At 47.1% G+C, this 12,500-nt stretch overlaps 1 protein-coding gene across 1 annotated transcript in view; it reads right to left on the reverse strand.

Annotated features, from left to right (window-relative positions):
* Positions 1-12,500, reverse strand: part of RAE1 (ribonucleic acid export 1) — a 74,312-nt gene that overhangs the window by 17,770 nt on the left and 44,042 nt on the right. The gene's annotated exons all lie outside the window — the stretch shown is intronic.

Consider the following 12,500-nt stretch of genomic DNA (forward strand, 5'->3'; position numbering starts at 1 on the left):
TAGAGCGCATAGCTCCACGAAGCTCAAACAGTTCATGTGTTGTATCCCACCAAAAGGCTGCATCTGGATCCGGACCTGAACCAAAATCGAATCGGCTTGTTCTCGTCACCTCCCAAACTCATCCACCTAGTTTTGAATTAACGTGCTATACACGATATCATTTTCACCCGACGTCTCAATGGTGAAGAATCATTTAAGTGGCAAAGGTAATGAGAACGAGCAAATCAAAGATTGCATATCCTCGCCCAGACTTGTTCAATGTGGTTTTATAGTATACGTATTTTATGGACGTACTGTACTCACGTTGTAATTGTACATACTTTATGGACATAGTCGGTTGAATTTTTTTTTTAAACGTGTACTACTGGTTACCACTACGCCTGGTGTTGGCTTAATGGTGAGGGTGGTGGGCTTGGGATCCCAGGATCCTGAATTCAAATCCCAATCAGCCGTTGAATTAATACCAGGTGGGGTTGACTCAGCCTGTCATCCTTCCGAGGTCGGTAAAATGAGTACTAGCTTGCTGGTATCCTGTGTTGGAGTGACGACCCATCCAGGATTGTGTCCAATAAACCAAGGAGACTGCTGAGGCAGCACCGACCCTCTGCACAGAGTATGGTCCCAATGGATGGAATGGATGGCTACCACGAGGTGCTTGTGGCCTACGTGAGCACATTCTGTGCAGACAAACCACACAAACGGACGCAAATGCAATGCCCTCACCTTTGGTGAGGGTAATAAACACATGAAAGAGTCAATCATAGACCGACCAGCAAGACTAGTCCCATGTACTCAAATCTGGGACCTTCACCGTAGCAATGGAAATGCACGAATATTTTATGTTGCCCAAGTATGTTTCATAGCATATCTGAGGGAGGGGGTTCAAGGTGGGTGGGGAAAGACCTCAGTTCTCTCCATGCAAATGTGGATCGTGTAGTACCCCTGGTGGTATCCGGTTTGACAAAACATCTTCTTGTATAAAGAAACATTATGGTGAGGTTGAAATCTGAGTGAGAATCATTCGAAATTTTCAAAATGTTTCATTTGGCTCATTTTAAACAGAGGGTAAAATCAAAGCAAGCAACATGTTTAATGTTCAGGTCCCAAGCAGCTAGCTAGTGCTTGCTAAGCCAGCCGTTCCTTATCAACGGTTTTGAAGGGAGTGCTTGCTTGAGTGCTTAAGCTACTTGGCGCGCACACAAGAAACTTGACAACTGACACACCTCTGAGGTTCAAAGCGAAGCAGAAGTGATTTTCATATCCCCCATATATTGTTGTGGGCCGGGTATCGGCAGCGAGTACGACCGCTAGATGGAGCAGGAGAGTCGGCTCCACCGAACACCTGGAATCTAGATCGTCACCCCGGATAACTTCGGAGCCAACGGGTCCCTTATCGGACCGAAGATCGCCAATAGGTCGACCGCACGGGATAGGGTCGATTTCCAATTTCAATTGACCTAAATACCCACGTCCTCCAAACTACAGGGGAAATTCACCCTCGGCCGACTCTGTCCGATCCGAGTCGCGGTAACGGCTTGGATCCGGCGTAACCGAGCGGAGTTACCAGAGCTGCGCTGGACCGAATGCACAATTTGCCGCTTCCCAATTTCCCAACACGCACCGTGCTAAACCAATAAAAGAAACACAGAAACGAGCTGAAACGTTTAACAGGGGATTTATTTATAATGGGGGGAAGAGGGGAGCACCCAAGGAGCAGAGTTATCCAACTATAAGAAGAAATGCAAATAATGTACAAGCGAAGAGCACTTAACAATTCCTACTTACAGACGGGCCCACACACAGACACAAAAAGAAAATGGACGCGATGGGTCTTCAGTCGGTAGAGCCGGTCCGGGGTACCTGCCCCGCCTCGTGCGGTCACAGCGACTCGAATCACCACGGTGGGACTCGAACCCACGACCCGAAGTCCATGACCACGACCGTCTGCAGGGCGCTCGTCGACAACCACTCACTGGCTTTGAATGCCAGGTTGGAAAATGCCTGGACTGAGAATGTCCTCTCCCACATGATCCTCGTTGCTTGGCAAAATGCCATGATCTCGCAAACTGGCCAACGCTCCTGCCACGAGCACACCATCTCTCCACTCGCTGGTCCAGACCACCACTTCTTCTCCTCAGGAGGGAGGGGCTTCTTTTCCTGGCCACTCGCCTCCTCAGTGGTCGGACCCATCGTACGATTCCCTGGCCATCCTCCATTGGACAGGCCCACGGTAGGCCAGGCAACTCCCACTTTTCTGGGCGGAGTCCCGAGCGGAGGTGTTTGTGGCTCCGCCCACCTTCTCACCTCTGGTCACGTGCGTAATGGCGATCGTGTTGGGTCGGAAATGGGGCGGGTGAGATGCCCGCTCCTTGCCGATTGGCTAAAGAGAGACGCCATGCCTATGTTAGACACCGCCCATGCGCACGCTTGCTGGCGAGCACGCGAAGAATGCCGCGAGCAGAGTGTTGTTGTGAGAGCAAAGGTGGGCATTGTTGTCGTTGATGTAAAAATCCTATCAAAATAACTCTGCAGCGCACGAACATTTAATTCCCATTAGACGAGGGACGGAACCCTAACTAGAAACACATACTTACCGATATAACTGATCTAAATGGACTCTGAATGTTGAGTGCAGTAAGCTTCCAGATTCATAACAATATAAGCAGCAAGGCTGGCTGATGAGGAGGGTCGCAGGATGTCCTAGACCTAGAGGTACACACACACACACACACACACACACACACACACACACACACACACACACACACACACACACACACACACACACACACACACACACACACACACACACACACACACACACACACACACACACACACACACACACACACACACACACACGCCACTAACCTGTCTCGCCTGTGTTCCAATCTCGGCCATGCTAGAAACTGTTTCACATGCAGGTGAGGTATCGGTGTGTGTGCTCTACCTGTTTTAAATGCTGAGTGAAACAATGAAGCAGCACGTAGCATTTTAAAACTCTTTGGTATTAATCAGCTGGGGTTCACACTGACATTCCAGACCCATTCCCAGAGGAGACGCTCTAACCATTACTCCACCGAAGCCTAAGAACATTAACTGATTAAAGATCACAGGGTGTCTTCTGCGAAGAGTAGGAAAGCTATTGCTGGTACCCTGGTCAAATTACAAATTCCTACCCTAACCTTAGTCAAATGTCAGGCCTGGCCAGCCGGTTCCTGAAAGACTCAAGCCAAACCACCCCCGGCCAACCCTGCAATAACGGAGGAATAATTGTGGCTGTTGAGAAGGAGAAAAGAAGAAGAGCTTTGCTGACGATGGTGATGGTGATGTTGATCGACTTCCAAGCAGATGGAAGATGTCCGTCGGTAAATGATAGTGTGAAAATCAGCGAAGCGACGGGGAAAATGTCTGGTTCACCATAAAAAATTCAACAAACAACCAAGCAGCTGATGACCAAGGTGCCATTAACCGGAAGGATATTACACTATTGTGTGAGAAAATTCCACTTAATTGTTCATCAGTTCACCCAAAGCATAGCTGTAAAAGAGACAGATCAACAATTACACCTGAACACCTGAAAGAAAGATTACAAATCAATAGCACACTTTCACTACTTTGTATTGCATTGCATTGTATTGTATTACGAGGGACGTTCAAAGGGTTCTCAGAACAAGACTCTCCCAATAATTCAGAAAAGCCAACAATTGTTTGTGTGTTTTGTATGTTTTTAACAGACATGCATGATTTATTTTCTGAAGTCATTTGTTCCTGCATATTGAACAATAAAAACAACCCCAGCACACCTGGAACCAGTGTTTGTATCTGACAACATTCCTAATTTTATGACCAAAGGATATTAAATAGTATTTTGAAGTCATTTGATGGGCGATGAGCATCAAATATGGGATACCACCACCACATATTCTTTACCTTCAAATCCTCGCAGTTTCCAGCGTTCTGTCCATCGAGCACTTGAACAGACTTCGAGCTTTTGCATCCCATTCCGGCCGCTCGGTTCTGGGAAAAAGAAAGGAAAAGGAACCACCAAACGACAGGAGTCGAGGAGTCTTGACTCCCCTGTGATGATCGGGTCACAAAAAATATATGTAGAAAGGTTTGTTCGAGTGTGAATTTCTTTGCAACCACGTGGGAGGAAATGACACCAGACTGGGGCGTTGAGGTTGTCAAGACCTTTCCACTCCAACATCAAGGTAAGCCGGTATCAGTTGCCAAACTGGTACACTGGGCCATTCATTTGAACCTTGCGTTGGTGCTTGATATTCCCAGACAATATCAACTCCATGAATATAACTGTTGAAACTTTGTGTCCTCACCGAAGAAAGTCCTGCCCAGAATAGACCTTCAGCTAGGCCCGGGTAGTATCTGTTCCCAGTTTATGAAATGCTGCTCTTTCTTCTCCTTTGACAGTCTCCAATCAGCAAACATCACTCCCAACCATAAGAAGGACAAGAACATCCTCTCAACTCCAAGACCATGAAGCATACATACTTCCAGTTACAAGCAGTCATGGAATCGATCAGTGGTGTCAATGAAAAGTCTTTCCTGTTTTCAAACAGCCTGATCTCTGACCATCAGTTTGGATTCTGTCCCATCATTCAACTTGGACATCATGCTGCTACTACTCTCTTCATAATGGCCAAATGCCTAAAATCTCAAACACGAGTTTAGGACAGCTGCATCACATTCTGCTGATCTGGAATTGATTTGTTTCTCGTCAGATAGATGGAACATGTCTCACTCAGAGAAAATCTCTGTCTCACCTCTGGAAGGTTCTTCAACTGAAGCCACTTATTTCCGTGGTCAGCCACTGGAAGAAGTCTCTTGACTTTCTGGATCTCACCATCAAGCACGACCTCTCCTGGGCGAACCATGGAGTAAAACTGTCTCCAAAGACGGGGCATTCACCATCGTTCCACGTCTTTATTTGGAATTTCAGAACTCACACCCTGCAACTGTCTCCAAAGACAGGGCATGCAGCAGCTTCTCCACTCTCTGCAGATCTGGATAACATCACAAACTGGTCCAACACGTGACACATGTCTTTCAATCCTGACAAATCTCACGATATCTCTCCAAAAGGACCATTTAGAACCCCCCCCCCCCATCTACTTTCTCAACAATCCTCTGGAAGAAGTCCTTTCATTCAAGTTTCTGGGTCTCACTATCTGCCATGACCTTTCCTGGGAAAGCCACATTTCCCACCTCGCCTCCAAAGCCAGTCGCCAACTGGAAATCCTGTCGTGCAATGTCCTTCCTCAGCCCACCTGAGCTCCTGACCATATACAAAGCTTTCGTCCGCAGCCTAATGGAGTACTGCTCTTCACTCTGGGTTGGTGCTCCTACCTCCCACCTTTTTCGGCTTCACGCTGTGGAAACAAAAGCATGTAGGATCATTGGCATCTCCCGTGATGGTGCTGAGTCTTTGGGCCTCTCACTCTCTCACCGCAGGCAGGTCGGTGGTCTTTGGCTTCGAGTCTCCTCTCCGGTCTCACCCCCCTCCCCCCCATAGTTCTGCAGGGTGCTCAAGGTCCGCCAACAACCCCCTTCTGGTGAAACAACCAAAATCACGAATCACTGCTCACCTTCACTTTCATTCCTCTTTTTCCCGCCTTTGAAATAAACTGCTTCACTCTCTTCAATCCCATTCTACCCTCCAGGCTTTCAAAACAGCTGTTCATCACCACCACTTATCATCCCTCATCCAAAACCATGATCTTTTCTACCCCCGTTAATCCACCCCAAGCCCACATCCTTCAAATTCCCTGCTTTCCTTCCTGAAAGTCTCTGTAATGTCCATCTTGTATACCCCCTACCCCATCCCTCTCCCTTCCACAGATCTCCTAATGTGTCTGTTCCCCACTGTTTTGTCCTTCTCACTCCCACCCCTCGTCTCATGCCCCCCTTGCTGTACGTTGTGTGTTTGCTCTCATACGAGCCTCGACAAGGTATACAAAAAAATAAAATAACAAGATACACACATTCCCTTCAGGAGCAATGGCAAGTCACCCACCCCCCCCCCCAATCTCCTCACAGGGGGAGTGGGATTTTTTTTTTGTGTCCCTGATCTGTCCCTCAATATTATCAACAAGTGTGCAAAATTTGGTGGAAATTAGCTCAGCCCTGATTTTTTTTCTATGATTTTCACACATAAAATACAAAAATTAATAAATAAATAAACAACCCCTTAATAATATCCTCCCCTTAATTTTGCTTTTCATCTTCCAGTTTCTTTTCCTTTATAATTATTGTTTTTTTGCCTCCGACATTCCACGTTGATAGTAGTCCAGGAATCTTTTTGTGTGACATTGCATTTAATCTCTGGATCATTTCCGCCAGTCATTTAATTCTTAATTAGCGGAGAGACCCGTTCAAGGATGGGTGATGGGGTTTCGTACAACGGAAGGGCCGTATAGAACAATAAAAATCCCACGCCAAATGGAATGGAATGGTGGTGGCGGCAACAACAACCACCAACACCACCACCACCATCACCTCCTGATTATTGGGCTTGAAGCACTTCATGTCATAAGGCTTGAGAAAAGTCTGCTTTCGACGAGGGGTGAAGAAATAGGAGTTTAAAGTGAATTCAGATGCCATAAGCAGAATTGTGAGATACGAAAAACACTGGAGTGGAAAGGGGGGATGGGATGGTGGGGAGAAGGGTAACTATTTATTTTTATACCTCGTCAAGGCTCGTGGAAGAACTCGGACACTGAATGGATCAGGACGCAACAGACAAAAAGAGGACACAAAACCCACATGCATGGAGAAACTTCAAGGAGGAAAAACTGGACAATTAGGAGGGATTTGGGTGGTGTTAACGAGGGCAGAAAAGATCATGGGTTTGGATTGGGGACGATCTGAGATGGGGGTGAACAGCTGTCTTGAAGACCTGGAGGGAAGAATAAGATTGAAGAGGACGTAGTTGTTGATTCTACAGGCAAGAATAAAAAAACAAACAACAAAAAGTAACAAATGAGTGGAGGTGAGCAGTGATCCTGAATTTCGGTAGTTTCACCAGAACGGAGTTGATTGAGGACCATGTGAGGCCTGCAGAAAGTTGAGGGGGTGGGGAGTGGGGGAGAAATCACGGAAAGAGCAGAGGTTGCAAGAGAAGAAAGGAGGTGGTATTGGACAGATTATGAAACTTCCGAGAGTTTGATGAATTTTGTTTTTTTGATAATATCCAGTTTCCAAGTTATGCTGACCAGTGATGCAGGAGTGCAGTAGCAGGCATAATAATTCATCCACTTCTGACGATAATGCCACACTTTAACAAACAAGTAAATATCTAAATTGGAGGTGGCCATCTCAACCTAGTGGAACGTTTCTCAACCTAGTGGAACGTTTCCAGCACACCGGCAGTACAACCATCTTTCAACCGATTTTGTCCAGTGGTTTAGGAGTGCATAAAATACAGAGCACAGATTTAAGCTGTCCAAGTAGTGTTCGATCCCATAAGGTTTTCTCCCGAAGATAATGTTATAATACTATGAATCACTGGGACTTTCACTACACTCTCCCAAAGACTGCAGCACAACACGATACACATTTATATTGTAACAGTGAACAGCCAGGTGGTTACATGGTCAAATTTACCATGCGCAAGATCTCCTTTTCGTGACGGACTGCCAAAAGACATCGTGCATCATCTGCTGGGAAAGCCAAACAGATCTTTACTTTGGTTTCTGGCACACAGTAAACTAACAAGATTCTGCTGCTGCGATAGGTTTCTCGATTAATACTTGGGTCGAGCAAACCTAAAAGAACCCTATCACATTTTATGAGCCTCTCATGGGCTTGGCACCAAAACTCCAATGGTCATGGACTTACCCATGCTGAGATTGCAATGCCAATGAACCAAATCATGCATCGCCAACACACACCGTGAGAACAGGTTTTAATAATAGGGAAGGGTTAGAAGAGCAAGAAGAGAAGAAAGAAGCACATATTACAGTATATATATATACATACAGTCACTCGAATTCCCATGTGTCCACGATACCACCTTTGGCTTAACCACAACCTTATCCAATTCATACCACAGATTGATAAGACAAGGGGGGGGGGGAAAGACAGGACAAGAAAAATATTCCCCCACACTCTTCCTTTATAATTATATTGTAGCTGTAGCTGGCTTGGGGTCAGTCGTGGCTTGGAGTTGCTCATGGGTTTGATTCCAGTCCTGGCTAAATTGCTCCTTCCACAGTCGTCCACCAGGCCAGCTGGCATGAACCTCGGCGCATTGAGAACACCTCAATCACGAAAACCCCAAATCCTCAAAGTCCAACACTGATGCAGCGAGGCTGCAACTCTCCCCTTTTATTACCAGTGCCACACCCACTCTCCCCATGATGGCCCGCTTGATGGCCCATTCATTAGCGCTGCACACAGACCGAACCATTATATGCCATGCCAACCGTTGTTGGTGGAACCACAGCAGCCTTTGCACACAGCGCCCGGCTGCAAGGGATGAGGAAAGCCATGCAGTGAAGCAAGGCACACTTGCTGGCAGGCCTGGTCCGTCAGTTCAGTGAAGACATATTGCTGATTACGGAGCGATGATCCGGGGAGGGTGGGGCAAGAATTGGGGGGGGGGAGTCAAGAGAGGAAGGGATGGGGGAGAGTGGGACATAGACACATATGGGGGAATAGGGTAGGGGAATCCCGATTGTCGCTCCTGATACACATCCTTTGACACATTCCTTGTTGTTTCCACATAGATACCATACTCCGAAACAGTTACTAATGACATAACTGTTCTATATTACTCCCTTTATCCCGAATCACATTCCCACAACAATGTGGACAATGTAAATTGACACTCCTCACCATTCCCGGAAATGTTTTTTTTAATGCATAAAACCTTACTAAGCACATCCCGAGTATAACTGCCAACTTTCAATCAATTCCCTCCAGCGGTTTAGAAGCGCAAACAAGTCAGGCACATACACATACGCACACACACTATTGTTAATTGTGCATACGGAAGTTTGGTGAACATCAGGAGACAGAGACACAGAGACACAGAGAGACAGAGAGACAGAGGATAAGGAAACCAGACAGACAGTCTGTGGAAGAAATGAAATTATGTTCATGTGTTCTCAATTTTGCTACGACTGTTTTTAACAGTATAGAATAAGGTGTTACTTTTGTACTGGAATCAAATTGACTGTCAGTAAAATCTCATTCCAGTCTTTTGATCTCCATCGTGATGTCGATGATATACAAGCAAGAGAAAATGGTATCTTACTAAATCGTATGCGCTTTATCTCATTGAAATATATTGTTACGGCCACGGTACCGAGACACCAGTTTGTTACTCAGGGGGTTTAATCCCCATTTATCCTCGGAAGAGCCGGACCTGGGGCCACCGCTCACAATTAACTTCGTGGTACGGTGGATTGCTTTAGAACCATAAACGCCAAATAGTTAACCACGAGTTCCAGTGTCCACCGTCTAATTATGCCGTTTAACGAGAGGTCACGTGGTTTCTTGAATGGGGAGTGCGCCCTCAGCAAAGCACCAATCTTATCTTGATTAGATCTTAATTAGGGTGGCCGAGCGTTTAACCGCTGGTGCGTGCCGACTATTATTGGTCAAGTCTGTGGTAATTACCTCCCAGTCTATCTCGGTTCGGACAAGGCTGGATCAATGGAAGGAAAGGACAAGCACGGACAGGTTGGAACGTCAACAAGCAATTTATTAACAAGAAAATAATAAATAAAAATAACTTTTTATTTCCGTGAGGAAAAAAATAAATAAATTTCAAATCGATCAAAATGATCGCAAGCAAATAAATAATCAGGCAATATCAATCAAAATTATAGAAAAAGAGACAGAGATCAGATGCTTATCGGGGATTGACTAAACAACTAAACACAGACAAGGGTACCCAGCAGATGATTTAGGGGGGAGAAGGAGAAGGAGAATCATCTCACTCACCAAAGAGAAGTCGTCCATCAAATAAAAACGTCTTGAAATGTGTGAGTGTGCCTTGTCTGTCGCCAGCACCCAGCATTGTCGTGCACCCACTCGCCAACGGGCTTGAACACCAGTCGACGTCACCCCCAAGAAACAGGTACGCCAAGGTCCACCGTCTGACTGGCACGGATGAAGCCAACCGTCTGACTGGAACGATGAAGCGACCGTCTGACTGGAAATGACGAAACTCTCTCGAAGCTGTCAGAACCGCAACCAGCTATCGCCAACTGACTGACAAACTGACTGGTTGTCGGCTGACCCGTGCCTCACTCGTCGTCGACTGACCCACGCGTGTGCCGCTCGCCACTCACGCCAAGAACGGACCTCTCCTTTTTTTTTTAGGCGGCCTGTCTCGGCGGCAGAGACTCGCCCCAAATTCACCCCGCCCCATTTGCGCACCGTTACCATTACAATCCGCACGGCCCGTGGTTATTCCTGCTTACGAGGCCATGTCTGTGGTGCTGGGCGAGCAAAAAGCAGCCATTTGTCAGAATTACCGAGCACAAACGTGAAACACTCATAAAACTGTCAACAACAATTATCACTTCACTGTTCAGCCCGATATGAAAAGAAGCCAGTTAGCGTCCATAGAGCTGCTGGACGGGGTGTCGAACGTCGATGGAAAAAGGCGGGTCTTGGTGTCCGTGAAAGAAATGTGTGTCAACGTCGCTGGAAAAAGGCGGGTCTCGGCATCCGTGAAAGAAATGGGGGAATCTTGCGTGCATGAATGTGTCTGTCGTCAAGAGAAAAAGCTTCCCATAAGGGAGTAGATCTATGCTTTACCTTTCTCAATGCATCACATTTAGAATCCCACCAGACATGAGGATGGGTCAATCCTGGACATGCATTTAGGGAACGAACTATCTGAGGACCTGGATGTTAGTATGCATTCGTCAGATCCGATTCTGAAATCCGTAACAATATATTGTTGCGGAAATGGCCCTTAAAGTGTTATTAAATATAGGATTAGCCCAGATCCCCCATTAAATGCATGTTTAGCCAGGTTGTTCGGTAATTGGACGTGACGTGTGTCGGGAGGTGTAGGAGGCTGTTCATTGTTCGTACGGTGGTGGTGTTCTGAGAGGTTCTTCTCCTTCCTTCCCCTCTCCGAACGAGTCCCCGCCCAGTGCTCGGATAGGGAGTGGCATAGAGAAGCGAGCGCCGGGAAGGGAAGGTGGAACTGAGAGCACAGCGGTGGGGCGATCGGCTGTACAAGGGATGGATGTGTCTGTTTGCGATCGGCTTTCGTGAAGAGCGAGCCGAAAGAAAGGCAAGGAAGGGACTGCAAGAGGTCTGTCTGCCATCGGCTGGGAGAAACTGCTAGCGTCGGTCGGCGATCTGCTGAGTAACTCGCGGTGTGTGTGGTCGGTGATCTGTAAGAGAGGAATGGCCTGAAGCTGAGGGTCGAGTCAGCGATCTGCCGAGGGAGTAACTGAGCCTGAGTGTCAAGTGAGGATTCTGCTGTATAGAAACGACTATTGGGAGGCTGCAATCTGCTTCGGGAGGAACTGGCTCCTGTGTGCGTCGGCGATAGACTTTAGGAGGTCATCGACAGGTTCAACCTTCGTCTAACCATGGAGCCTCTTTCCTTACTCACCTCACGGCTCGATGACGTCTTTTAATCCCGTCGATCCGCCTGCGGAGCCCAACACCCTGATTTGGCCTGATCTGGTAAGCAGGCCAGGCCTGGATCCGTATGCTGGACCTTGTAAAAGGCCAGCTGGAGCACACCGTGGACCTTCCGCTCTTTTGCCGTCGACCTTACGGGGGCTGAACACGCTGAGGCTGTGTGCGTGGGCGGTGCGACAAGAGGACGACGACGCCACCATTTTGCCACGCTGCATGCTCGAGCTGGGTGCTCGAATCCGTTGACATCAGCTTGTCACAAGCCGCATTTGTGCCTTTGACACTTTTCCTCTCATCCATGAAGCATCACCAAATACTCTGTGTCTTGTCTGCAATGTTGTCTCAGGTTTATCTCGCGAGGGTTCCCTTCGAAACCCGTAATCTGCAGCTCCCTAGTTAAGAACGGGTTATAGATTAATATTATAACAATGTCGTGAATGCTTTGCTTGTGTTGTGTTCCCCGATGTGTCCCCAATAAATCTGACTGAGTTATACGAGATTTGCCGCCTTGAATTTATTCGTGCCGGGCCAAGGAATGATCAGCTCGATTTGGAAATAAAACCCAAACGGGCTACAGACTGGCAGACTCCGCTCGGTCTCTGACAAATCCAGTCTGAAGCCAGGGTCTATTCCCCCAGCTGGCAAGGCGCAGGTGTATTTTGGTATCGTGATCTGAGGCAGGTAACCCGAGACCTGTGCCAAGCCAGCCGGCGTTATAACCCCCGGAGACAGCGGTGCTGTTAAGTGACACCGAATCTTCAACATTTGGCTGTCAAGTCGGGTGTGAATCCCGACACCGCTGAATCTTTAACAATATACATATATATATACATATATATATACATATATATACATATATATATATA

This window comes from Eptatretus burgeri, chromosome 14 (genome assembly GCF_056783735.1).
Source record: "Eptatretus burgeri isolate ZD-2024b chromosome 14, Ebu_testis_v1, whole genome shotgun sequence".
NCBI lineage: Eukaryota > Metazoa > Chordata > Myxini > Myxiniformes > Myxinidae > Eptatretus > Eptatretus burgeri.